The following is a 27493-nucleotide window of genomic DNA, read 5'->3' on the forward strand; positions in this document are numbered from 1 at the left end:
TCTCTTCTGGTTTGTGACATTTTCTTAGTTTTCCTTGTTTTTCATAACCATAATACTTTTGGAAAATACTGGTCAATTATCTTATAGAATGTCCCTCAATTTTTGTCTGATGATTTCTCATGATTAGGTTGAGGGAAATTACTGCAGTACATAAAATACTGTGAAAGCATCAGACACTGGTGAATGCTAAAATTAGAGATGAAACTTTAAGGAAAAATATTTGCATAGTCCCAAATTATCTCCCCCAGGTATATATTAATTACTTTGATATTTTTAGGATATGTCTATAAATTGATACACCTCTCTGCAAGAGGTGGAATTTAATTCTTCTGTTGAGTATGGGATGAATTTAGTTATTTACTGCTAATAAATAGCACATGGGAAGGGAAAAATAGTAACTTTACAGTGGAGAAATCTGGCAGATACTACCTTAATTTAACTAAGTGACCAAAGTTAACATCATCAGTAAGTCATACACATATCATATCCTTCCTATTATGATGTGATGAGAAGGGCCCAGGACTAAGGGAAATGTGAAAGAAATGTAAGTGTGTTTTCAAAGTTAAAAGGTCCTATGATTCCAGGTAGACTATATGCACAGACTTTTAAAAAAAAGATTAAGTATTACCCAGTAAGTTTTAAGATATATATACTCAGGTAATAGATAGCTATATATTTAAGGTATAGTTATTCAAAAAAAGAAAGGAACACAAACAACTTTTTCCTAGTTTACCTGACCTACACTGAAACTATTCTGGTTCTAGTGGGCTTAACAATTTTTCTAATTAAAACACTACAGTGCTTTTTAAGTGTTCTTTTCTTTTTGTTGCTCTGATTGAGGGTTTTTTCTACTTTATCTTCTAATTCACTTATCCTATCCTCTGCTTCATTGAGCATCAGAGAGATGCAAATTAAAACCACCTGTCAGATCGCTACCATCAACAAATGAACAAATGACACCTGCTGGTGAGGATGTGGAGAAAGGGGAACCCTAAGTACACTGCTGGTGGGAATGCAGACTGGTGCAGCCACTATGGAAAACAGTATGGAGGTTCCTCAAAAAATTAAAAATGGAACTGCCTCTTGACCCAGTGATCCCATTTCTAGCAATATATCCGAAGAACCCTGAAACACAAATCAGAAAGAAAATATGCACCCCTATGTTCATAGCAGTGCAATTTACAATAGCTAAGATCTGGAAACTGCCCAAGTGCCCATCAGTAGATGAATGCATAAAAAATCTCTGGGGCATTTACAACATGGAATACTATGCAGCTGTAGAGAAGAAGGATATTGTATCCTTTAGGACAGTATGGATGGACCTGGAGAAAATTATGCTAAGCAAAATAAGCCAGGCAGAGAAGACAAATATCACATGATTTCAGTTATATGTGGAACCTGAACACAATAATCTGATGAACAAAATAGATTCAGTGATAGAAGCATGGAATAGACTGACAAATCTCAGAAGGAAGGTGGGGGTGGGTGGGGAGAGATTAACCAAAGAATTTACATGCATATATGCATAACCCAAGGACACAGGAAATGGTGTGGTGGAGACCTGGGGTGAGGAGTGGGGGTGGGCTAAGGGGGTCAATGGGAAAAAAAGGAACATCTGTAATATTTTGAATAATAAAAAAAAGACACTACAGTGGCTTTGTGCATGCATTCTAATTTTAAGATGGTACATTAATATATGAATATTTATATTAATACAGCCAGAGTTTTTATATCTAAATGTTTTATTTTTTTAATTTAATACAAACAGCTGAATAAAAATTACATATGATGGTCAATTCCAAAGACCTTCTGTAACTCAAAAGTAAGTTTAGACATAGGGCATGTGATTTGGTTTATCTTATAAAATTTCTGCCTTGTTGTTTACTTAATAGGAGCCTTAGGTTGCTCTGCCTTGTTGTTTACTTAATAGGAGCCTTAGGTTGCTCTGCTTGAAGAAAAAGCATTGCCAAAACTGAGAAGGGTGCACACTGGATTAAAATTAGTAAATTACTCACAAATCTAAACACATGGTTTGATGGACCAGATGCCCCAATATTGTTAAGGCCCAGAGAGTGTACCGTTTCTCATTCATCTGAAGATTCCTGTGTTTTATGTATTTTGTTGGAATAAGGATTATATTGTCCTTGTAATGTGTGTTACTTTGAAATGATGAGATTAGCATACAAACTTTCATATTCAAATCCACTTTGCAGGTTTGAAATTAAGAAGTAATAACACTGGGTCAGAAGGCAGTTCCATATTTAATTTTTTGATGAAACTCCATACTGTTTTCCATAGTGGCTGCACCAGTCTGCATTCCCACCAGCGGTGTACTAGGGTTCCCCTTTTTCCACATCCTCACCAGCAGGAGTTGTTTTTGATTTGTTGATGGGAGCCATTCTGACAGGTGTGAAGTGATACCTCATTGTTTTAATTCGCATCTCTCTCATGATTAGTGACTTTGAGCACTTTTTCATATGTTTCTTGGTCATCTGTAAGTCTTCTTTGGAGAAGTGTCTATTCAGGTCCTTTGCCTATTTTTTAATTGGATTGTTTGTCTTCCTTTTGTTAAGTTGTATGTGTTTCTTATATGTTTTGGATATTAACCCCTTATCAGACGTGTTATTGGCAAATATGTTCTCCCATACAGTGGGCTCCCATTTTGTTTTGTTGGTGGTTTCTTTTGCTGTGCAGAAGCTTTTTATTTTAATGTATACCCACTTGTTTATTTTCTCTTTTGTTTCCCTTGCCCTAGGATATGTACTTGCAAAGTTATTGCTAAGAGATTTTGCTGCTCATGGTTTCTTTTAGGATTTTTATGGTTTCACAACTTACATTTAAGTCTTTTCTCCATTTTGAGTTTATTCTTGTATACCATGTAAGTTGGTGTTCTAGTTTCATTTTTTTTGCACATACCTGTCCAATTTTCCCAACACAATTTGTTGAAGAGATTGTCTTTACTCCGTTGTGTATTCTTGCCTCCTTTGTAAATATTAAACCTGAAACACCAATCAGAAAGAATATATGTACACCTATGTTACATTTATACCATAAAATACTATGCAGCTATAAAAAAGGAGGATCTTTTACCTTTTGAGACAGCATTTAGGAACCTGGTGAGTATTATGCTAAGGGAAATAAGCCAGTTGGAGAAAGACAAGGATCACATGATCTCACTCATATGTGGAGTCTAAAGAACAAAATAAATTGATGAATAAAATAGATTCAGAGGCATAGAAACATAGAACAAACTGATGACTCTCAGTAGGAAGGTGGGGGTGGGTGGGTGGTAAGACATTAACCAAAGAACTTATATACATATATTCATAACCCATGGACACAGATATGTGTCCTGTGGTGAAGGCCTGGGGTGGGGAGCTGGTGTGAAGTAGAAGGGGTCAATGGGGAATAAAAGGGGACATCTGTAATACTTTCAACAATAAAGATAAAATTAAAAAAAATAATAATAACAAAAGGGCTAGTACTCAACAGCAGCTCTGGAATCAGAAAAGATTCAGACTCTGCCCATTCCCAGGAGAGATCTTCCTCTTACATTCCTTAGGAAAACTGAAGAAAAACAAAAGTTGCAAGCAGGGAAAGAGAAATAGGGAGGAGACACATGTCAGAGATTTAGTTATTTCACCCCATGTGTGCTTTCTTGATTATATGATAGCTTTTATGTCCAGCCCCCAAAACAGCATGCATTATGACCTCTATGTTGCCTCCAAATTTGCCTATGTATAATTTCATATGATGTTATGATAAGTTTATGAAGAGAAACACTTCTGAGAGATAATCCTATGTTAATCATTTCAGTTATTTCCATGGAGGTGACATGGATGTTGTTCTTTGAATGTATTGCTGGAGTCTCTGGTTACCACAGTCACCCCTGTTGTGTGACCAAGCATCCTGAGTATGCCAACCCTTTGTGGTCAGGGAGCAAGGCAATCATAGTTATTGCTTCATAGTAATGAAGTCTTTTAACTTTATTAGAGGAGAACAATTTTGTACTGAACCAGAATGAGTTCAGTTTACAATTAATTATGCTTAGTAATTAATTCATGTATATTTTACACATTTTCCCTAAAATATATTCTACTAAATTATAAAATATATTCTACTAGATTCTACTATTAAAAATATAGTTTGTGTCCTTCAGGTATCACCTCTTTATAACATGCCTCCTGGTGTTAGAAAAAGCACTGTAAATGGAAGAGGAAGTCTCCTCACTTAATTTGATACATCAGGTCATCAAAACATGTATTTTCTAATCCTCTTATATAGAAGGTGACAAAAGATAAGAATGCAATTAGAAAACAATAAAGGATGAAAATATATACAATAAAATGCAAAATAAATAAAGCTTAGTGTGACTATTAAGATGTCTTGATACTCACTGCAGTCATAAAGTGTTGTTGTTTTTCTTTTGAAGGACAGAAGAAACTTGACATCTACAGTGAAGCTATCTTACTGGTACATCTAGGAAATGATTTAAATGAAAGAATGATGAAAACAGTAAGTAATTTCTTCAAAACTTCCTAGAACCCCTTGCCTTTACCTATGGACAATGACATATGCAGAGAGTACTTTGCTACCATTTTCATCATATTTCTCTTTTTAAATTATTCTCTAGATTTCTTTTTAATTTAGGACTAGGTTTGTCTATAAAGTCAAGTAATTGAATACAACAATGGTCAAATCAAGATAGAATTTTATTTTGTTATATTTTTTGTATTAAGTCAAGAGGTAGGTAATCCAGAGTAGATAAGTCAGCCTCATAAAATACTCAGGGATGCAGAATCTAGCTGCTTTTTTTTTCTTCTATCTTTTTCAGCTGTGACTTCTGCTTTCTGGTTCTCAGTGTGGCTGTTTCAGTCTCAGCCTTCCAAATCATGCTGCATTCCACACAGAAGAGAAGAGGAAGGCAGCTGTAAAAGAGCATGACTCTCCCTGTGAGAAAAATTCCAGAAACTCAGAAACAATATTTTCAATGATTTCTAATGGGCAAAATGTATGCATGTCTAACTATAAGAGGGGGCTGGGCTATTTAGTCTTTTAGCTCTGGCCCAGCTTAATATCAGGCATTACAATGATCAAGGAGGAAAGGGAGAAGAGATATTGAGGGACAACTTACACTCTCTAACATTCTAGGCTTTTAGTGCGCCAGAGAGTATATTATGTGATAAGAACAATGTATTTATGTAGAGTTTATAATTGTGAGAAAAAGTTCAGGCAATTGTGTACATTATGCTTCAGTCTCTGAGGGCAGGGTATGCAAGATTTATAAGAGATGGGTAAGCAGTTGTGCTGATTTTATCTAAAATTATGAGATTTAATCAGTATCTATCTATACAAGTTCAGATAAACTAAAACTGTAATAACTATAATAAAAAGTGGATTAAAACACATCAGCCCCCTTAATTTTCTACAAGTTATAATGTCTTGGAATAGTTTTCCCACCAATGCTTTGGATGAGGAGAATCTTGAAAAATAATTAAAAATTAGATGAAATTCAGATTTAAAGTGCATCTCACGTGAAAACAAAATAATTCTAGTTTTATACTATGCTTAAAAGGAAATAAATGTTACTAATAAAAATGTATCTTTTTGTTTATTTTTGTGAAGTTTCTTGTACATCAAACAAGCTATTCTGAGTATCCTGAATAACTGAATATAGATTAATAAAATGGTATAAGTTTAGTTGCTTAAAAGTACAGAGGCTTAAAAAAAGAGATAAAACTGAGCAAAATAGATTTGAGATTTATGTAAAACCAAAATGTTTTTAATGTTCCCTGGGTTGCTTTGCTTTATCTAGTCGCTCATGCTTATACTCATATCAAACGTTTATGGAGCACCTTTGATTAGCCAGGCTCTTTTCTAGGAACTGGGGACTGTAGCTTAAGAAGACATGGCATTTATAATCTGGCAGGAGGACATAACCTAAATAAGTAATTAACTGCTGTTGTAATTAATTGCAGAAGATATATGTAAGCTGCAAAGAGAGAATATGAAAATATATAACAATGTAAAAATTTTAGGAAAGAAAAAAAACACTGATTAGGAACAGCATGAAGTTGATTAAATGAGTATACTGTATTTATAATCATGGGCCCATAGCAGACTTTTGTTTACGCTGAAGAAACTATATAAAAAGTGAAAATAATAAAGTAATGACATTTGCAATAGTGAAAAACTTGCAGCTGGCTTTCCCCAATCAGTTACATCAATTAAGATTTATTATGTCTATACTTACAAGAGATTTAGAAAGAAGAGAGACCAATCAGAGGAATAATCTTCTAAAATATATCCTCCTCCTTGATCAATAATTCCAAAACAACCTATTTGTTTAAACTTGCAGCATAGTCAAAAACATATTTTTTTCTCTTTGTATGACTTGATATAAATTTCTACATAAGTCTCCAAACAATATTTCACTTTGGTAGTCAGTGCAATAAGGAGGAATCCCTTCTTTGACAAATAGTTTATCAGGCATCAATCAAATGTATTCATAAGTGGAATAAAATAGTGACGGTCTTTAAAGAGAGACTGTAGGTAAAGAAGGGCTCTATAATATTTCATGGATTGCTAAGCTACCAGAGACAAAGGCTGAGATAACATTCAGGTTTGCCTTTATAACTAATCACAAATGTAATGTTTTGTTAAACTTGACCTCAAGCTATTTAAAATAAATGAATGGGATTTAAAAATTGTTACAAAATGGATTTCTCTTCTTTTGTATTACATGCAATCTAATTTTTTGTTTGTTTTTCTTCTATTTTTCAAAATTATTTGTCATTACTGCTAGACTTCATCATGTTTACACAGCAAGATAATAATGTTAATACGAATATCTCTGGGCTGACTTGCCTGCTTTTACTTTATAGACTGGGGTATTTTAGACATGGAAGTCAATTGTAATTATTGATGTTTCCATATTTGACACAAATAAAGATTCATGTAATGACATAGTGAGCAAAATAGAAAAGAGATTGAACCCTGGACATGAAACAAGAGTCTGAGAGGAAACAGAAGAATCCTGAGTTACAAAAGAAATTAGACAATTTACTCAAAGTCCAAAAAGATGCCATTTGTAGTCTTGGACTATGAATGTGGTGTGTGCAGAAAGGAGAAAAAGGTGGTATAGATATATAAAAGTAGCCACATAGGAGCATAAATACAAGCCACAAACTCCAAGGAGTACCATTCACATAGACCATGATTTGAGGCAGCTCCTTACATTGAGATTTCTGAGAAGCAAGAAGGGAGTGCAACAAAACAAGTAAAACAGATATTAAGTTTCCAAAGCACTAAGCACCATTTTTCCAACATAGATTCTAGTGAGGTACCTGAGTCAGACTTTATGTTGTCCATCTTAGTTTTATAACTAGGAGATAATTGAAATTTTCCATAATGGACAATGGTTTATCCTGGAGAACATTAAAGAATATAAATATGAATCTTTATCAAAAGCCCAGTTGCAAGAAATACAGTAAAAAGTTGAAGAAATCAGTTCTGCCTATCTACATTTTACCAATCAGAGGTCTGTACACTGAAACTTCATTATTTGGCTCTTGGGTGAATATGGCTTTTATTACAGCACAAGCCAATATTTAAGGACATGACAAACAGCCAAAAGGAATTTCCTGCTCCCAATGGTGGAGACAGTTTAGTAGCTCTACGAAAAGAAAATTCCCAGGTTTAGATTCACAAAATGTCTTGCTACACATGAAAGGTTGCATTGCACTTATTTTATGGACAATGGGAAACTTAAAGCTCATTACATTCCTCTCATTGCAATGGCTTCTGGGAAGCTCAGTGCTACATTTATCACCAACCTCTAGCAAATGCAGAGGCCAGAAGAAATCCATTTCCACATTCAGTCTAGCCTACAGTTTTACTAATATCTTCTCTATTTTTCCTTTGCTTCAGTTTTCTCAACCATTGTTTTCAACACCTTTTGCATTGTATTTTTGTAAACTATTCAAATACAATTATTGATCAAGGTGAAATATAAATAAATCCATGATGAAAAGGTGTAGGACTTCTCTATAAATAGCCTAAATGCAATAAAGTTCAAAATCAAAAGATTAAGATCCATTGGAAGGAAAAGATCATCATTTGTCTCATTTAATATGTTAAATGTTTTCTCCCATTTATACATGTTATAATAATAAATTAAACATACATCTTATCACATTTCTAAAATGCAAAGCACTCTAAAAGTTTTTCTGTTTTGCAACTAGTTTGGTGCAAAACAATACCTGAATTGACATGATCTCAGGCAGTGTGAATATGCTTAAGTTTATCTGAGCAATTGCAGGGTGCTGTATCAGGTCCTGTGCTATGGAATATATGGTATATCATGCTATTTCCTGTACAAAATTGGAAAAATTATAACTTCTAATACAAATAATTTTTAATAAGAAATGTTATTTGTGAAGTTTCTGAAGACTACTCTTGTCACATGTCTAAAACAATTTGGAGTGTTAACCTTCCTTTTTTGAACATTCAGTGATACTTTATTTTTAACTCTTTTGTGCAAATGTCATTTAATTTTTTCATTCTACAACTCAATAGTGGGCTGCTTGAAGGCAAAATAGAAATGCATTGTTGCTGTATAACTTAATTTTAATTTTTCATTTCAAAAACAAAATACTTAAAATTAAAGCCTCTTGGTTTCTTACTCATCTTTGTATCTTGCATATGTTTTAACCTAAAATCATACTTGATGAATCAAATTGGACTCTTAATAGTTAATGCATTAAGCATATCTCAATCATCATGTTAATTGCTACTTCCCTTTATGGGGGTGGTAGGAGAGATGAGGGATGAACTATGAACTATATTATCCAGGTCACTAAAGGAGTTTTTAAAAATTTCTCCTATTTAAGTTAAAAGTGAAAAATTAATTTGCTCTAAAACGGAAACTCAGGTCCCACATTGCCTTATTCAGAAGTGTTTTAAAGATATAAAAGAAAAATCTGTTTTCAAGAACTTTCTAGTTCCTCCTTTCTAGTAGTCAATCCAATTCAAGTGCAATTTAATAAGTTAATTGCAATATGTGATTGACAGAGACAGGGGACAATGTTTGATATATCATAAAAATTATGATAATAACTAAGGATCCTATTATTTCATTAAGGACTCTGTCTTGGCTGATGCACAGCAAGACTCTCAGAGTCTACCTAAGAAATGATTGTGATCAAGCCTGTACTGGTCTATTATATCAGCAAGCCAGAAATGGAGGGAATGTTGATCAATATCAATTTGAATTTTAACTTTTGTGAGCCTAAAGGTATAAGATGAAGAAAATATCACATGTAAATCTGGTTGAATCTATCATTTATCCTACCAGATGTGTTTAAGAACTGAATTATAAGCAGGTAATAGCAATCATGAAATTCACTAGAATATATAAAAAAATTAAAAAGCAGTTTCTGTGATAAAAAAATAAGCAAAATAAGGGGCAGGGAGAAGAAGTAAAGGAAAATTTTTATTATGTAACACAAATGAATTCAGAATAAGAAAGATTTAAGAAAACTCATAAATATATATTTTGTAGAGTTGCCTTTCTGAAAACTAAGAGGCTTTAGTTTTAAGTATTTTGTGTCTGAAATGAGAAAGTAAAATAAAGCTATGCATTAAGAATGCATTTCTATCTTTTTCCCAAATGGTAGGTAATAATTATAATGTGACCTTTAATAAGTGTTATTTTTTAAATTAACTTATATTTACCATTTGAATATTTAGTAGCTTTAAAGCAATATTCCTAAAGTGATTTTCCTGCATATTAATTTTCAATAAAACATTAAAGGTAGAATACCTCTGAAATTTTAACATTTTATAGCATTTGACAAACATTTTATTGAATGTAAAACATTGAGAAAAATGAAAGGATTTTCAACATATTAAAGTTTTAAAAATTAAAATAAAAAGGAAAAAAATCATTGAGTTGTAAATGCAGTAACTGATTTATTCACTGTTGAAAATCAACTCTATTGCAGTTCAGTTAATTTCTCTACATCAGGAAAATGAATAAATTAAAAATGTGCTTTAGCAATTTAGTCCTCCTAAGCAGAGATTCTGCAAACTCCGTAGAAGATGTCAAAACCTGCTGATATCTAACAGAGTCAACTCGAAGTTTGTGTATCCCGGGCCACTCTACCTTTCCATCAGGCAGAACATGTGGAAATAGAAAAGCAGCTCTCTAATTAATCAAAGTCAGATGTGCCTGAACGCCTGGAGTTGCTGCTGATCCTTGTCCCAGCTTTTCCCATGTTCTCGCTCTATGTTTTTGCCTTGAAAACTTCTGCTCTGAGCTGGGAATGCCTGAAGGGCTTGCACGGTAAGTCAATGTGAAATTATCTCAGCAGGAAGAAGTTGCTTTTCAGCTTAAATGATTTAAGGCAGCAATTTTTCACACTCTCAAACTCTGACAAACGCCCAGATTGCCTCTCATGTCTGACTTCAAAATATTCAAAGAAAAGCTATTTTTATTAAAAACACTCTAGAGAAAATTGTATGTCACTTGTTCTCTGATATAACTTCATTTCTCCTGACAGTGACAATTTTCACCTCAGTACAATTTCTTTATTTTTTCCTAAGCTAATTCTGCTTAATATTAGTATTTATACAAACTCATATCAACTTGTCTCTTTGAAATATTCAAGAGTGTCAGGTAAATGTTGCTCACTGTCATTCATCTTCTTTGGGTGTTCAAAATGATCAATTGATTTAAAACTACATTTAGTTACTTTGGATATTATTGTTTTATTTGTAAGAGAAAACTTAACATCTGTTAAAGCCCTCCATTTGACAAACCTGTGTCTGCAAACAGCAGGACTTCCAAACTTGATGACATATGTTTGTTGCCAAAGATCGTAAAATTTACCTTAATAAATCTATTTGTTCTATGCCTTTAAATAAAGCATGTAATGCAGTTCGTGTTTTGTCTTATGCTGGTTACATGTTAATAAGATTACGGTAGATGTCATATTGCACTGAAACATCACATTTGCTTTATTATGAATTCTGGCAGTGCAAAAACACCACATTATAATCACTTCAAAAATATATTGTGCATATTTTCAAATGTGTTTATAATTCCACTAAACCTCAGTAGAATCAAACTCAGTAAGGACAAGAATGACAGGTTTAACGTTTCAGAGCCTGCTGAAATCTTGGTGCATTGATATATAGCAGCATGGTTAATATGTATAAGGTGACTTGTGACCTGTAACCTCAAAGTATATCTTCTGGCCTTATCACATTTCCATGAGAAAAAGTAACCAATGTGAATTTTCCACAAATAATTTGTAGCTTTTTTAAAGGATTAATTTCATTTTTAACTTTGAAAGACTGAAGTAAAGTGTTTATAAAGATAATGTGAGCAATAACCATTATCCAGGTATAGTAACAATGGAGCAAACTACTTTTTAAATACATGTACCAATTCCCTACAAGTGTGCATTTTATATCCTACTAAATATTTTATTTCTAAATAAAACTGGATCATTTTTATTTCATTTATATCCATTACAGAGAAATAAAGAAAATAATTACCTTGCAGAGTTCTACACACATTGCAGAAGTCAGGTCAAAGGAAGTACATCAAATACAGCAGAGAAGTACATCTCATAAATTTCAATGTTACAATTCCATACACAGCTCCTACACCAACACCCTGCATAAGAAGTTGTCATCTTTTCCTGTCTTTGACTTGCAATGTGTTTTCTGTTTGGAAATCACAACTCTAATTTCACTGAGCCTCCTTGAGTTTTATTTACCATAGCTATTAGCTCACTGAAGAGAGAAATTATTTATGTTTTAATACATACTTAAATTTAGCCTGTATATTCCTTGATATTAAAGCATTTTTAAGATAAGTTGTAAACATATGAAATCTGTGAAGAGTCAATGGCTTAACTTAAAGAACTGTTGAAAAGCCAAAATTTTACTAATAAAAATCCTTTGTATGTGCGCTCGCGCGCGCGCACACACACACACACACACACACACACACACACAATTGCCTCTCAGAAGGGCTTAAGTAGTTTGTTATGGGTTGAAATTTATACAGAATTTTTAAAAAATTGGAGTTTTTAATAAAAATTGCTTAGTAAGTGTATGGTTCCTTTTTATTTTATTTTACAAGAAGCCATGCTATAATATTAAGATAGTTATTTTTAACAAAAACAAAATCATTTATAAATTTGAGTATGTTGTATCCATGATTTGGTAAATTAAATACTTTGTTTCTATTTTGCAATTTAAGCATACAAGTGGGAAGAAAGTAGAGGATTTGCTTTCTTACTAAAGTACTTACAACTTTATCTTACTGTGTGTTTTTACTGTGTTATAGAAAAATAACATTTTTTTACCTAAAATAAAATTATCTTAAACATATACTGGTGAGATTGTTATTGACTCAAATGAATATTCCACATTAAGCTTTAACTTTAATAACATTTCCAAATGATGCTGTTCTATGATATAATTTATAAAATTATATTATTCACAAAAACACATAAGCACATAACTTGCTAATTTAAGATCCTATAAAATATTTCCCATTGCTCACCAACATAAATATATTTGCTCACCAACATAAATATATTTTCTCTATACAGGAATATATAAATGATAATACATTATATAAATATATCAATTGAATGAATATATATATATATAGCATTCTTTTTGTTTTTAACAAAACCATTCACTAAACTATATTTAATATTTTCCATTTCAATTATTTTAAAAATAAGGGTTTATACTTAAATTTATTTTCTTTTATTTCTATTGTTTAAGCGTACTGCATTTGAATAATTGTTTATGAAATATTTACAATATGCAATGCTTTAGTAAAAACTGGAAATTGGATGGAACACACATACATTATATTTAGGTTAAGAAATAATTCAGTAACACCACTTTAAGCAATCCTAGAGCCTACCTTTGTCCCTGAGCCTAGTCTGAACATTTTGTAATACAAATAAAATTATCTGGACATTTTCAATGTGATCTATGCCAAGAAGTCATATAAAGTGATAAAAACTGAAAGAATGTGCATTAGTGAATATTTATATTGGCAAGACCTGAAATTTATAAAAGTAAAACAAACACAGAGATTGCTTATTTCTGAAAGGAAATCGGCTTCAGTGAATTTTTTTCAGGAAAACATTATTGTCCAAAATGATATAAATCTCTATTGCTATCTCCAACAAATTAACTTGCAATGCTGGGAATGCCAAGGAGCTGCATTAAGTTTTCTTTTGTTTACTTTTTTCTAATCACCATAAAGATCCTTACTGAAACAATTAGTCTAAAAACAATCAGGACAATATATCTCTATAAAGGAGAAAATCGATTTAACAACAAAATTAGATTTATCTCCATTGATCTAGAGGTGTTCAGTGTAATTTGAGTGAATTATGCCTGGTTTCATTTCCTAGCAGAAATTTTTCAGTGATACTCAAAAGGAAGATTGTAAACTACTGCATAATATTTTGTATAATATTTACCTATCTTAATCACTGCTTTTCAAAAAAACAAACAAAAAACCCCAAAAGCATACATGAGAGACCAAGCCAAGTGCTTATTTTTTATTACATGAAATAGTATTATTATTGTATGGGCTAAGTTATTAGTACTTACCTAGGAATTCAATATCATTTTATTCAATTTGGAAGTCAGGTCTACATAAAAAGATTCAGTGTTAAAGAAACAAATCTAGCTTTGGGCAGGTAGCTCAGTTGGTTAGAGCATTGCCCTGATATGCCTAGTTTGTGGGTTCAATTCCCAGTCAGGGCACATATATAATAATCAACCAATGAATGCATAAATAAATGGAACAACAAGTCAATGTTTCTCATGTCTCTCTCTCTCCCTCTCTAAAATCAAATTTTTTTAAAAACGGAAACAAATCCAAGTTCGTCTTATAAGAACAGAATTAGAAAGATTAAAAAGTAAAATCATTTTGTTCTTCTTACGGAAGAATAATTTTTAAAAACATTATTAACACATATATCTGAAACAAAAAAGAATTGGAGACATCTTCAGAAAAAATTAATCATGCGGTTCTGTATGCCATATAAATTGCATATGTACCATTTTGAGAGAAATATAAAAAGATGAAGGTTCTAAAAATATCTTAAAGATAGTATTTGTTGTTCACTTAAATGCATGAGTGAATGTCATACCCCTTAGATCTCTTTCAACAGTACTAAAAATACTGAATTTATATGTAGGTGGTCAATGTGTTCTCAGAATATTTCTTGATATGAAAAATTATGCTCTTCTCCATTCTTATGGAAGCATTAGAGAATATTAGAAATAAAGCAGTCTTAGAAAAAGGATAATGTATACATTTATATTTATGTTAAAAGATTTTATACCTAAACATATAGTTGAAAATATTTCTTTGTAAATCTTAATTTCATTTTAACAAATAAAATAATGTTATTAATAATTTAGATAATAATTGACTTTTCTTATTTTATAAATCATAATTTTTACTTTTGTTATAATGTAAATAATAGCTTGATAAATCAAGTGGATGATAATACAGTTAAATTACCAATGTAAAAAACTAATTCATTTTACAATTTTCAAAATTTTGATTCACAAATTTTAATTCGCATAAGGTCAATTAAGTTATTGCCATATATATATTTTTAAATATATTTTTATTGATTTCAGAGAGAGGAAAAGAGAGGCAGAGAGAGAGAGACAGAGACGTCAATGATGAGAGAGTCAATGATTGAGCCTGCAACCCGGGCATGTGCCCTGACAGGGAATCAAACCCCTATCGCCTGGATCCTAGGTCAATGCTCAACCGCTGAGCCATGCCCAGCTGGGCGCCATATATTCTTAATAAAGTTCATGCTCCATAGCTGTTTAAAAAATATAAAGTAACTTTTATTTACTTTGTTATATTAATAATAACTCAATTGCTGTCTTCCACCACACTTAAAAATATTGGTGGTTTGTGCATTTGTACAAAGTAGTGTTGATATTGGAAACTGCAATATTCAATTTTAACTAAATTTATAACATTATTTATTCATTTATTTATTTTTTAAATTTATCTTTATTATTGAAAGTACTACAGATGTCCCCCTTTTTTCCCCATGGGCCCCTTCTACTTTGCATCCCCCCTCCCCCTCCCTTCACCACAGTATTGTCTGTGTCCATGGATTTTGCATATATGTACACATGCTAAGTGAAATAAGCCAGGTAGAGAAAGACAAACATCACATGATCTCACTTATATGTGGAATTTAAAGAACATAATAAAATGATGAACAAAATAGATTCAGTGACAGAAAAACATGGAACAGACTGAGGAATCTCAGAGGGAAGGTAAGGGTGAGGAGAGATTAACCAAAGAATTTATAACATTATTTACTGACAAAAATAAGATTCTAACATCAGAGCCAAACAATTTATGAAATTTAAGAAAACATTTTTTCATTCTTAACATCAAAGCATATATTATAATGTAATATGCAATAATCATACCTCCAAACCATCAAACCATTAAGACAAAATAAAAAAGAATTAAATGAGTTTAGAATATTATTATATTTAATTAATATTTCAGAGTCATCTAGACTAGTAAAAATACTTAAAACTGATTCTATAGGTCTAAGCAGATTGTAACCATATTTATAACTTGTAACTATTCATTTCAAATATTTTAATAATAATAGGAATGTATTTTAGTAGTTGGTATTATAACATATAACTATAAAATTGGACAAGTTAAACTTTTAGTAATACAATTTTCAATCACTTTTCATATAATATGAATACCTAATCTAGAATATTATATTTTAGTCACTGTTTTTCTATTATACATAATCTTATGATTTTATAATACGATAAGCATCATCAAATATAAGTAAACTACTTATATACATTACATTTCTTTGAAAAAATGTGAAAATACCTACAGCTTTTATAAAAAATGTAGTTTTTAAACTGAAAATTAATAAACCAATAAAATATTGTTTAATAGGTAATAATTGCCTGTATATAAACTCAAAAATATTGTTTAAAGTGATTAATATACAATGCTCCATTATGCACCTGGAAGAGTTGATGCATAACTTTTAGTTCTAATATCATTATGTAATGGAAAGAACATGTTAATTAGCTCTAATTACTAAGATGCATTTAATAAAATTAAATATAATAATACTTATAATGTAATATATTTATGCAATTAATTTTAAAAGTCTTCCACTTTCCTTACTGTGGATAAAATTTATAGTTTATAAAGTGTTGTGATTCAGAATTGACAATGCCATTATTTTTTAAACTTTTAGATGATTCTGCAGCCTTCATATAATCTGCATAACAACTTCAGGATTATCAAGGGCAAACAAAAGATAATTAACATCAGAAACAGGCAAATGTGGAAGCTATGACTGAGGGTTCTTATTTAATACAAAACTTCTGAAAACCAGAAAATAAAATAACTATAGAAAAGCCTGTATCTGAAAAAAAATATTTCAGTATTCTATTCTTTATGTAAATATTTTGCCCCCACTCCAGCTTGTAGAGGTAACTTATCCGATAGCATGGTTTCAAGTTGGTACAATCATCATCTATAACAGAGCTAACAAAAGTCATTTTGTAAGAAGTGAATTTTAAATGATATATTTTATCATTGTAGGGTTTTTTAATACCAGTTATGATCACAGATTTATTTATAATGTGTATACAAGAAAGAGAAAATAAACTACTACTATAGTAACTTCTATCATGTTTTTACATTTACTAACTTGAATAAAATAAAAAGGAATTATATACAGACTAATTTAATCTTAGTTGCAGTTTATATATCATTATATAGAGATATTATAATGTGTTTAAGCGATTATTCTAATTCATAAAAATATTATATTTATTCATATGAAATTATATTAGTGGTATAGAATATGTTATGTTAACTTTGATTATATCAAAGTCTTACTGCTTCATTGAAATTATCGATATTGTCACTACTAAGTGCTCTTTAACTTTCCATAAATTATCACTATTAATGTGATTCACATATTTTCACTTAACAATGAACATAAGGCAATCACTAAATGTTTTAAAAACAGAACTTCTAAAGTTATGAAATTAAAATTATGAAATTATATTCAAAATAAATAAAATGAATAATTCATAGTAAATTCATTTGTTAAGGAACTTTTTAAATGTTAGGCTTCTTTGATAAAGTATCATGTTATTAACAATTTTAACTGAAGTGAGTCAGTAACATGCCTTAAAGTTTACAATCTTAAAAGAATCACTTTGGAACATGGCTTTTTATCACATGAATTTTTATACAACATGGATACAATCACGGTTTAAGTCTTCTGGAAATAATTATTCATTGTGTAGCTCTGATGAAGTAGAGTTGCTAGTTCATTTCCCAAACATGACCATTAAGTAGACATTTCCATAAAACTTCTCCATTGGCAACATGATTAAGAATACTTTATTTCCTTTTAATTTTTTCTTTTATTATATTAATACCAAATATCTGCACAACTTTCAAAAAGGATCAAAGGGTTATGTCATATTTAGTTTATTTCAAATCTACATAGAACTTGGATTAATTGTGCTGTGCTATTAAATTTTAAAATATCAAGTATATAAAAGAATACACAGTTAAAATAAATCTCTCTTATACAACATGGCTGTTTAAAAAAACTATTAAAAATTATTATCTCCAACTGCTTTCCACCAGCTTCTCCTCTCCCTGTTTATTTATTTTTTTGTTATGTCTCTAGGGTCCCCACCTTTGGTTTTCAACTTACTCAACACATCGTAGTACATGTCCTATTCAATGAGAACAACAAAGCCAATTTTCAGTTAACATCTAACATCCTGGAACTCTGACCTAAAAATTCAACCTAATAGATATTTTTATCTTAATGTGCTCCCAAATGAACATGTGTAAAACATCATTTCTCTCCACTTTTACCTCAGTCTAACCAGTGACATAGCCAAGAGTCTAAGAGTCATCTTAGACTTCTCTTTATTCCTTTTTTAATGAAACAAATTCCTACTATTCTATTTTTAAACATTCTTTATTCCCATTGCAGCTTATTTAGTAGATACTACCATTATTTCTCACTTCTAATTCTTTTGATCTCCAGTTTCAAATGCTTCCAATTAATCCACTAAATATGGGGTGAACAAATTTTTCTATAAAGGGCTTGATAGTAAATATTTTAGGCTATACATTCATATGGTCTTTGTTGCAGCTACTCAACTCTGTAGTTGCCACTGGAAAGCAGTCATCTATACTAGTGAAAAGATGGATGTGGCTGTGTTCCAATAAAACTTTATTTACCAAAAATAAAAATAAAAAAAGCAGAGCAGCAGACGGATTTGGCAGGAGGGCTGTAGTTTCCTTACTCTTGCTCCAAATCACCCCCAGAATAAAATTTCTAAATGGTAAATCAGATCCCATTGCTAGCTTATTAATTCACTGCTTTTCATCATGTGCAGGGAGAAAAAAAATGCAGCCTCTTTAAGGTGATATAAAAGAATTCTCATTATATGGTTTTTACTTTTCACTGATACTCCCCACCTGCACCCACCCACTCTATGCTTGTCCATTTCCATCAGTTTGTAGTTTTGCCCAAAATATTGTTTGCCTTCTTCACTTTGTGTCTTTGCACAAGCTATGCTCATTATGTGAGATGAAGGAATGCCTTTTATTATCTTGCTGTTGCTTTTTTACTCATTAGAACAGTATCATGTTTTATTCACCTTTGTTTCCTCAGTGCTTGGCCCAATGCTTGCAAATAATTTGTTGAATAACTAATTGATTGAATAAATACATACAAAACGATTGTATAAAGTACATGGCTTTTTAAGAGCAATTTTTTTTTTAAATCTTCACCTGGCAATATGTTCTTTATTGATTTTTAGAGAGAAACATTGATGTGAGAGAGAAACATTGATTGGATGCCACCACTAAACGTCTTGACTTAGGATTCAACCTACAATTTAGGTATGTGCCCTGACTGGAAATTGAACCCACAACCTTTTGATGTATGGATGATGCTCCAACCAACTTAGCCACCTGGCCAGGGCTTAAAAACTATTTTTATTTTAGCCACTCAAATTAATTACTATTTCCTTCTCAATTATGTAGTCAGGAACACTACTTTATGTGCTAAGTTTTGACATGATCGCTCCATTAAAAATCAGAGATGCTTTTCTCTCATTAATATAGAATGACTTACACTTAATATTTAGTATTGTATTTATATGAATAAGGTTACAAAAATAGAAGATAAAAAATTGAGGAAAGGAGAGCAAGAGAGCCATTTTACACACTGTCAAGCTATGAGTTTTGGTGTTACTTCTGTTCTTCTGAATAAATATGGTGTGTGTGTGTGTGTGTAAATATAAATGTATCTGTGTATTCTGTACACATTTACAAAGCATGCTTTACAGGTTTTCTAAAAACTAATAAGAAAATATAAATGTAATGCTAAAACAGTGTATTAATTGACCTTCCTTTGAAGACAAATATGTTATTTGAGGATACTTAGTGTCTTGGGTCAATCAATATAAAGTGAAGTTATAGAATTGTAGATTTGGGAAAGTGCCAGGTAATGTAGAATTCTGGGCAAATTCAGGAGCTGAAGTAGACTATCCAGGGCATATTGTAAATACTCCAACCCTTGTGTTAACTGAATTTGTTGTAAAATGTTCTCCCAATAAAAAGGAAGCATAGTGTTTCCTTTGCATATAACTCTGGATAATGTTAGTTAATAATTTAGTGATTAAGGTCTATGATATGAAGTCTTCATTAAAGAACAAGGGATTTTATTGTCAGAAAATCCCTTCACACTTGAGCAAAATACAAAACTGTTCACCAATATACAAAATATACTATTGTTAATTAATATTTTACTTCAAACAAGTCAAGTAATATCTTCTTATATATATACATTTACTTAAAACATTATATGTAGATCTATTAATAATTGTAAAGACTTGTAAAATTTAACTGTGTAGCTTAAGGAGATTGACTCTTGTTGGTGACATAGTTTATTTAAGCTAAACACTGATTCCATTACTTGATCATATGTCGACCTATATCAAATAAATTGACTTATTATTTTAATCTTGCATTGCTAAATATAAGTTGAAGTCAAGGCATATAACAAGGCACATAGCTGGTTAACAAATTCTGTTAAAATGACTCATAATTATACTGATTTGACTGAATTGAAATATTTAACTAAAATTAAAGCTACAGTATTCTTGACTTACCTGAAAAAAAATTTCAGTCAGGTAGATTAAGTACACATCTTAGTTACCTTAAAAATGCATTGTGGCTGTTAAAGATGGCCACACATTCTTTGACACACTTCCTATGGAGCAGTGGCGTCTATTTTTTCTCTCCTGGAATCTGGGCTGCTCTTTGACTGCTTTGATCTATAGAGTATGTTGGAAATGATTTCTGGGAAAGCCTTTAAGAGGACAAGCATTTCCATCTTAGTTTCTTGGAGCCTTGAGCTGTCATGTAAGAAGTTCAACTTTGTGAAAGAAGTCAATGCTGCCAAAACCATGTGGAGAAGCAGTGGGACTACATGGTCCTGTTGATTCACCCTCCAGACATTCTCATCAACATATTAAGGAAGTACCTTTCTCTACCTCTTTTTTCAACTTTCTGTAGTTTTCTACATACAGATCCTTTACATCTTTGGTTAGGCTTATTCCTAAGTATGTTATTTATCTTAATACTTTTGTTGAATTGGTAAATGTGATTGCGTTTTTAGTTTCTCTTTGGTGAGCTCACTATTGGTGTATAAAAATGCCAGAGATTTCTGGATGTTAATTTTGCATCCTGCTACAATGCTGAATTTATTTATTAAATCTAATAGTTTTTTGGTGGACTCTTTGGGGTTTTCTATGTACAATATATCATCTGCAAATAATGACAGTTTTACTTCCTCTTTTCCAATTTGAATGACTTTTATTGTTTCTTCTTGTCTGAGCACTGTAGCAAGGACTTCCAGTACTATGTTGAACAAGAGTGGTGAAAGTGGACATCCCTGTCTTGTTCCTGTTCTTAGGGGAAATGGTTTTAGTTTTTGTCCATTGAATATGATGTTGGCTGTAGGTTTGTCATATATGGCATTTATTATGTTGAGGATGATCCCTTTATTCTCACTTTGCTAAGAACTTTTATTAAAAAAATAGTGTTGGATTTTGCCAATGCTTTTTTTTGTGTCTATTGATATGATTATGTGATTTTTGTCCTTCAATTTGTTTATGTGTTGTGTCACATTAATTGACTTGAGAATATTGTACCAGCCTTTCATCCTGAAGTAAATCGCACTTGGTCATAATGTATGATCTTTTTAATCTTTTGCTGGACCTGATTCACTAATATTATGTTGAAGATTTTAGCATCTATGTTCATCAGGGATATTGGCCTTAATTTTCTTTCTTTGTAGTACCTTTATCTAGTTTTGGAATTAGGCTAATGCTGGCCTCATTAAAAGAGTTGGAATTATTCCTTCCTCTTGGATGTTTTGGAAAAGTTAGAGGAGAATAGGTGTTAGTTCTTCTTTGAACATTTGGTAAAACTCCCTTGTGAAATTGTCCAGACTAGGGCTTTTGTGTGCTGAGAGTTTTATGATTACTGCTTCAACTTCATCAGTAGTTATTGGCCCATTCAGGTTTTCTGATTCTTCCTGATTGAGTTTTGGAAGATTGTATACCATGTTCATGGATTGATATAATTAACATCATAAAAATGTCCATATTACCCCAAGAAATCTATAAATTCAATATAATCCTTATTAAAATACCAAAGGCATACTCCACAGATCTAGAGCAAATACTCCAAAAATTTATATGGAATGAAAAATGTCGCCAAATAGCCACAGCAATCTTGAGAAAGAAGAACAAAGTTGGAGAGATCACAATACCAGATATCAAGTTATACTACTAAAACACCATAATCAAAATTGCCTGGTACTGGCACAAGAATAGACATATAAACCAATGGAACAGAAGAGAGAACCCAGAAATTTACCCAAAACTTTACACTCAATATATGACAAAAAGGCAAGAGCATACAATGGAGTAAAGACAGTCTTTTCAACAAATGGTATTGGGAAAATTGGCCAGGTACATGCAAAAAAATTAAGCTAGACCACCAACTCACACCATACATGAGAGTAAACTCAAAATGGATAAAAAACATAAATGTAAGTCAAGAAACCATACAAATCCTACAAGAAAACATAGGCAGCAATATTTCAGACATCTCTCATAGCAATATGTTTGCTGATACATCTCCTAGGGCAAAGGAAACAAAAGAAAAAATAAACAAGTGGGACCACATCAAAATAAAGAGCTTCTGCACAGCAAAAGAAACAATCAACAAAACAAAAAGGAAAACCACTGTGTAGGAGAGCATATTTGCCAATGACATATCTGATAAACAGTTAATTTCCAAAATATATAAGAAATTCATACAACTTAACAAAAAGAAAGCAAACAATCCAATTAAAAATAAGGCAAAGGACCTAAATAGACACTTCTCCAAAATAGAAATACAGATGGCCAAGATATATATAAAAAAATGCTCAAAGTCACCAATCATCAGAGAAATACATATTAAAACAACAATGAGATAGCATCTCACACCTGTCAGAATGACTACCATCAACAAATCATCAAATGACAGGTGCTGGTGAGGATGTGGAGGAAAGGGAACCCTAGTACACTGCTGGTGGGAATGCAGGTGGTACAGCAACTATGGAAAACAGTATGGAGTTTCCTCAAAAAATTAAAAATTGACCTCCTTTTTTACCCAGTGATCCCACTTCTAGGAATATATCTTATGAAACCCAAAACGTTAGTTAGAAAGAACTTATGAACCTTTATGTTCATAGCAGCACAATTTACAGTAGATTAAATCTTGATACAACCCGAGTACCCATCAGTAGATGAGTGGTTAAAAAAGCTGTTGTACATTTACACCATGGAATACTATGCAGATGTAAAGAAGGAGAATTTCTTACCCTTTGGGGCAGCATGGATGGACCTGGAGAAGATTATACTAAGTGAAATAAGCCAGTCAAAGAAAGACAAGTACCACATAATCTCACTCATATGTGGAATCTAATGAACAAAATAAACTGATGAACAAGATAGGTACAGAGATATAGAACCACAGAGCAGTCGGACAAATTCAGAGGGAAAGTGGAAGTGGGGAATGGGGGGAGGCATAATCAAGAACTTAGATGGATATATATATATATATATATATATATCCATATATATATGACCTATGGACACAGACAATAGTGTAGAGAAGACCTGAGACTGGGGTCAGGTGTGGATGCTGGGTGGAGGGGATCAATAGGGGCAGAAAAAGGGGACATTTTTAATGTTTTCTACAATAATAATAAAAAATAAAAATAAAGATATTAGTGAAATAAATTAAGCTATATGGGTCCTTCCTGACCAGACATACCATTAGCATAATATCAGGAAGTGACCTCAATTGAAGCAGTGGAGCACAAGAATTGCTCCATTGAGACATATCTAAATTTGTGACCCACACATGAGATATGATAAAAGAGTGTTTTGGAATAACATGTTATATAGCAATAGATAACATTAAACAAGTATTTAAACATCTTAAATACATAAATCATAATTTTTAAATAATGGCTTTTATTACAGCATTTAATACTATGAAATTACTTTTAAGCAGGTAATTCTTACAATAAATGGCTTATCTTAAAACAAAACAATAATCTTATTTATTTACTTTAAAATATCAAAAAAACTTGGATAAAATTAATTATTAGCATAATAATTTTCAGGATTTTTTTTACTCTTAATAACAATCTTTACCAAAAATTAAGTTTAATATGTTGTGTTTATTTAAAGCTTTATCTTGTTAAGCATTCAGTGTAGAGTATTTTATCCAACTGATTTATACATCCCCTGAATTAAGCATGGCAGGTATCATTATTCCCATTGCAGACATAGGAAAATGGGAACTTGAAGAGGAGATTGCTTACTTTAGATTGTCCAGCAAAGTGAGCAAACCAATACTAGAATTCAACTTTTCAGATTTCGTATTCATTTCTATTTTAACTGCATCTACTTTGTGTCTGGTATCAGACAGCCTATACATGAAACTTCTTTGTCAATATCTTTTGTAAAGTATGATACATCTCTCAGGAGATGCATCAAAGAGTTTCCTTAATGAATGAACTCACAAGAGTCCTAATAGTGATAAGAATTCTTTGTCTAACCAGAGGACACAATATATTATTAACATATAAGATTATTTCAAGACTAATTATTAGGAATTTTGAAATAGTAAAGTAGTCTTTGTAAACAAGATATCTATATTTTATTTATATGTTTACTGAATGCAAATCGCATAATGTCATAAGTTGGGCCTAATTTTCTCCACTAATCTTTAAAAATCATTATTATACTTTCTGTACTATATTTACATGCCTAAAAATCAGATGAGATGTGAATTAGTCAACTACTGAAACAAGTTGTTTTAGTTTTACATACCTATACTATAAGCTCATATCACCATCCCATTTTCTTCTTAGATACTTTTCTTTTTTTTTTCTTAAAAATTTATCCTAATATCTCTGATTACTTCCACTGTACCAATATTTTTAGAAAGGATATTTTTATTCATTGTTCACATTCCTTAAATATCAGAAAACTTTATCTCTACTTAGGAACACTACTTCACCATTTTCCATCAAGTGAGATACTGTACTGTAAACCTTCCTCATTAATTACTGTCACCTTTTCTTTTCATTGTTTTGAATTTTTGAAACTTTCTTTAATTAGCCTTCTCAAATTTGGATATCTAAAATTAAACATGCTTTTCAGAGAGTATTTTCCTTGTAGCCCTTTCTATATCCTTACAATATTAATCACAGGATTATTGAACTCTTTTAAGGTTTTCATTTTCAATCATATTCCAGTTAAGATAGATTAAAAAAATGTAAATACCATACCTCAAGTACAAGTCTAAAATTTTATATTATCTCAACATGATAAATCTTAGAGTCTGCTAAAACATCAGTAATGTGTATGTTTTTGTGATAATCGGAAAGATATATATATATATATATATATATATATATATATATATATATATATATATATCTTTATTGATTTCAGAGAGAAGAAGGGAAATGGGAGAGAGAGAGTTGAAATGTCAATGATGAGAGAACTGCCTCCCGTATGCCCCCAACTGGAGGTCTAGCCTACAACCCGGACATGTGCCCTGGCTGGGAATCGAATCATGATGTCCTGGATCCCAGGTTGATGCTCAACCGATGAGCCACGTCCGGCCAGGCAAGAATGTGAAATATTTTTAAGAAAGCTGAGAAATACCTGAACTTTTCTAAAATAAAAAAATATGAATTGCTGAATGAACAAAGGATTACATGTCAGGCCATTGGCCTATTTCAATCCTAGAGAAGTTACTTTTTATTTAGATATTTCCTGAAAGTCTGTCTTAGGGGCAATTGCTTCTGTATATTACCAGGGAACATACACAACTTAAAAGAATTTAAACTTAATTTGTTTTTGTGTACATAAATCTATGTTTGTATAATGTATATATTTGTTAAAAAGCCCAATAGTGGCTTTAACTCTTAATAATATTATAAACAGGAACAAGTATAAAAGTAATTTTCTAGCTAGTAATGAAGACAAAAATTTCTTTTAGCCATCTTCCATAAAATATTGTATCTGTATACATTGTCGCTTTGTTGCTACAAAGCTATTTTTTAATTTTAAGAATTCAAAGATTGAAATGCTGTTAAATATTTGGAAGATGTTGAGAAAGTAGGAAGAACCAAAAATAGCTGAAGCATTTTATTTTTGACAATTTTTTATCACTGTGTTGTTTTTTTCTTTAAATGTCTTCTTTTGAAGGGGCGTGGTATTCATTTGGCTAAGTAGTCACTATTATGATAATCAAAATGACTGAAGAACAGAGAATGAGAAATTAAAAAAAATAATTTTTATAAAACTCTGAAGATAAACTACAAAACCCCAAAATAGCATTTACTAGACCATGAGCCAATTATTTAGATAGAAAGAAACTGCCTTTCCTTTGATTCACTCAATTTCATATATGATTGTGGACCTACATGAGAAAGTAAAGTGGCCCTTAGTGAAATAGAAGTCTTATTTGTTTGGTCCTCACTTTCCTCAAAGTTAATAAGTAGTTGTATTGATCAGCATGAAAATAGATTCTGATTATGTAACCAAAAGAATGAGGAAATATGAAGAACAATTCATAGGGAATACTTTAGTTGGGGATCACAATTTTGTAAGAATAAGAGTTAATGCTCAAGTGCCACTACCTAATTAAGCACTGTGTTAAGTATTTTCTGTGTATTAACTCATGTAATCATCATAACAAACTTAGTTATTATAATTCTCATTTTATAGATGAAGAAACTGATACACTGAGAGGTTAAGTAATGTTCTACTGTCTAATCACTAACAGTGGGCAGAGCTGGTAATTGAACTCATGTGGTCTGGTTTCAGTCTGCTTAAACTACTCTAGTGATTTTCAGACTTAAAAGTGCATGAGAATAACTTGAAGAGCTTTTTAGAAAACAGATTTCTTGGCTCCACCCCCAGAAATTTGATTCAGTATGTCTGGAGAGGGGACCAAAACTTTATATTTCTAACAAGTTTCCAGGCAAGGGGATATGGATGGAAAAAACTTGAAAAAATTTCACAGAGGAGAGTTTTTGAGTTGTCTAAAAGTGAAAATGTAAATTGAAGTTAACAGTGGTACATGTTCTAGTGAACAGGGTATATGCAAAGTTGCAGAGATGAGAAAGGGCACATTGAATACTAGAAATTATTATGAATCAGGTTGATTACAGGTCTGGGTAGAGCAAATGGGTGGGAGGCTGAGAAAAAAGATTAACGTGAATATGTAAAAAATGTATTAAGGCAGGAAGGCTTTCTGTACTTTGGATTAGAAGTCAGTGAGAGGCTTTAAGCTAAATATAGAAACAATGGTGCTTTCTGGACAGTAACTCTCTCAAATGAACCGTTAACAGTGATAACCTAGAAGTTTTTTGGAGAACAGTTTAAAGCACAGGACCTTAGAGGCAAGGAGGCTAGTCCAGGCAGGAAAGGATATGGGAGTGATCTAAGAAAATGGCTATGGGGTTGAATTGAAAAAAGCAAATAAAATAAATGAGTAAATCACACCTGAATGGTGTTCTTTTAAGTGTTTATGAGTTTTTTGACTCACTACTTGGAAGAAACCTATGGATCAGGAACTATTATTTTCTCTCTTCTAAAGATGATGAATGAAAAAGAAAAACTAGCTATTTACCTAAGATCACACTGTTTGTCAGTGGTAGAGCCAGGCTTTGAACCTAGGTGTTCTGGTTTGTTTCTACCTTCATAACCATGCCTAGTGATA

This window comes from Miniopterus natalensis, chromosome 10 (genome assembly GCF_054644295.1).
Source record: "Miniopterus natalensis isolate mMinNat1 chromosome 10, mMinNat1.hap1, whole genome shotgun sequence".
Taxonomy (NCBI): domain Eukaryota; kingdom Metazoa; phylum Chordata; class Mammalia; order Chiroptera; family Miniopteridae; genus Miniopterus; species Miniopterus natalensis.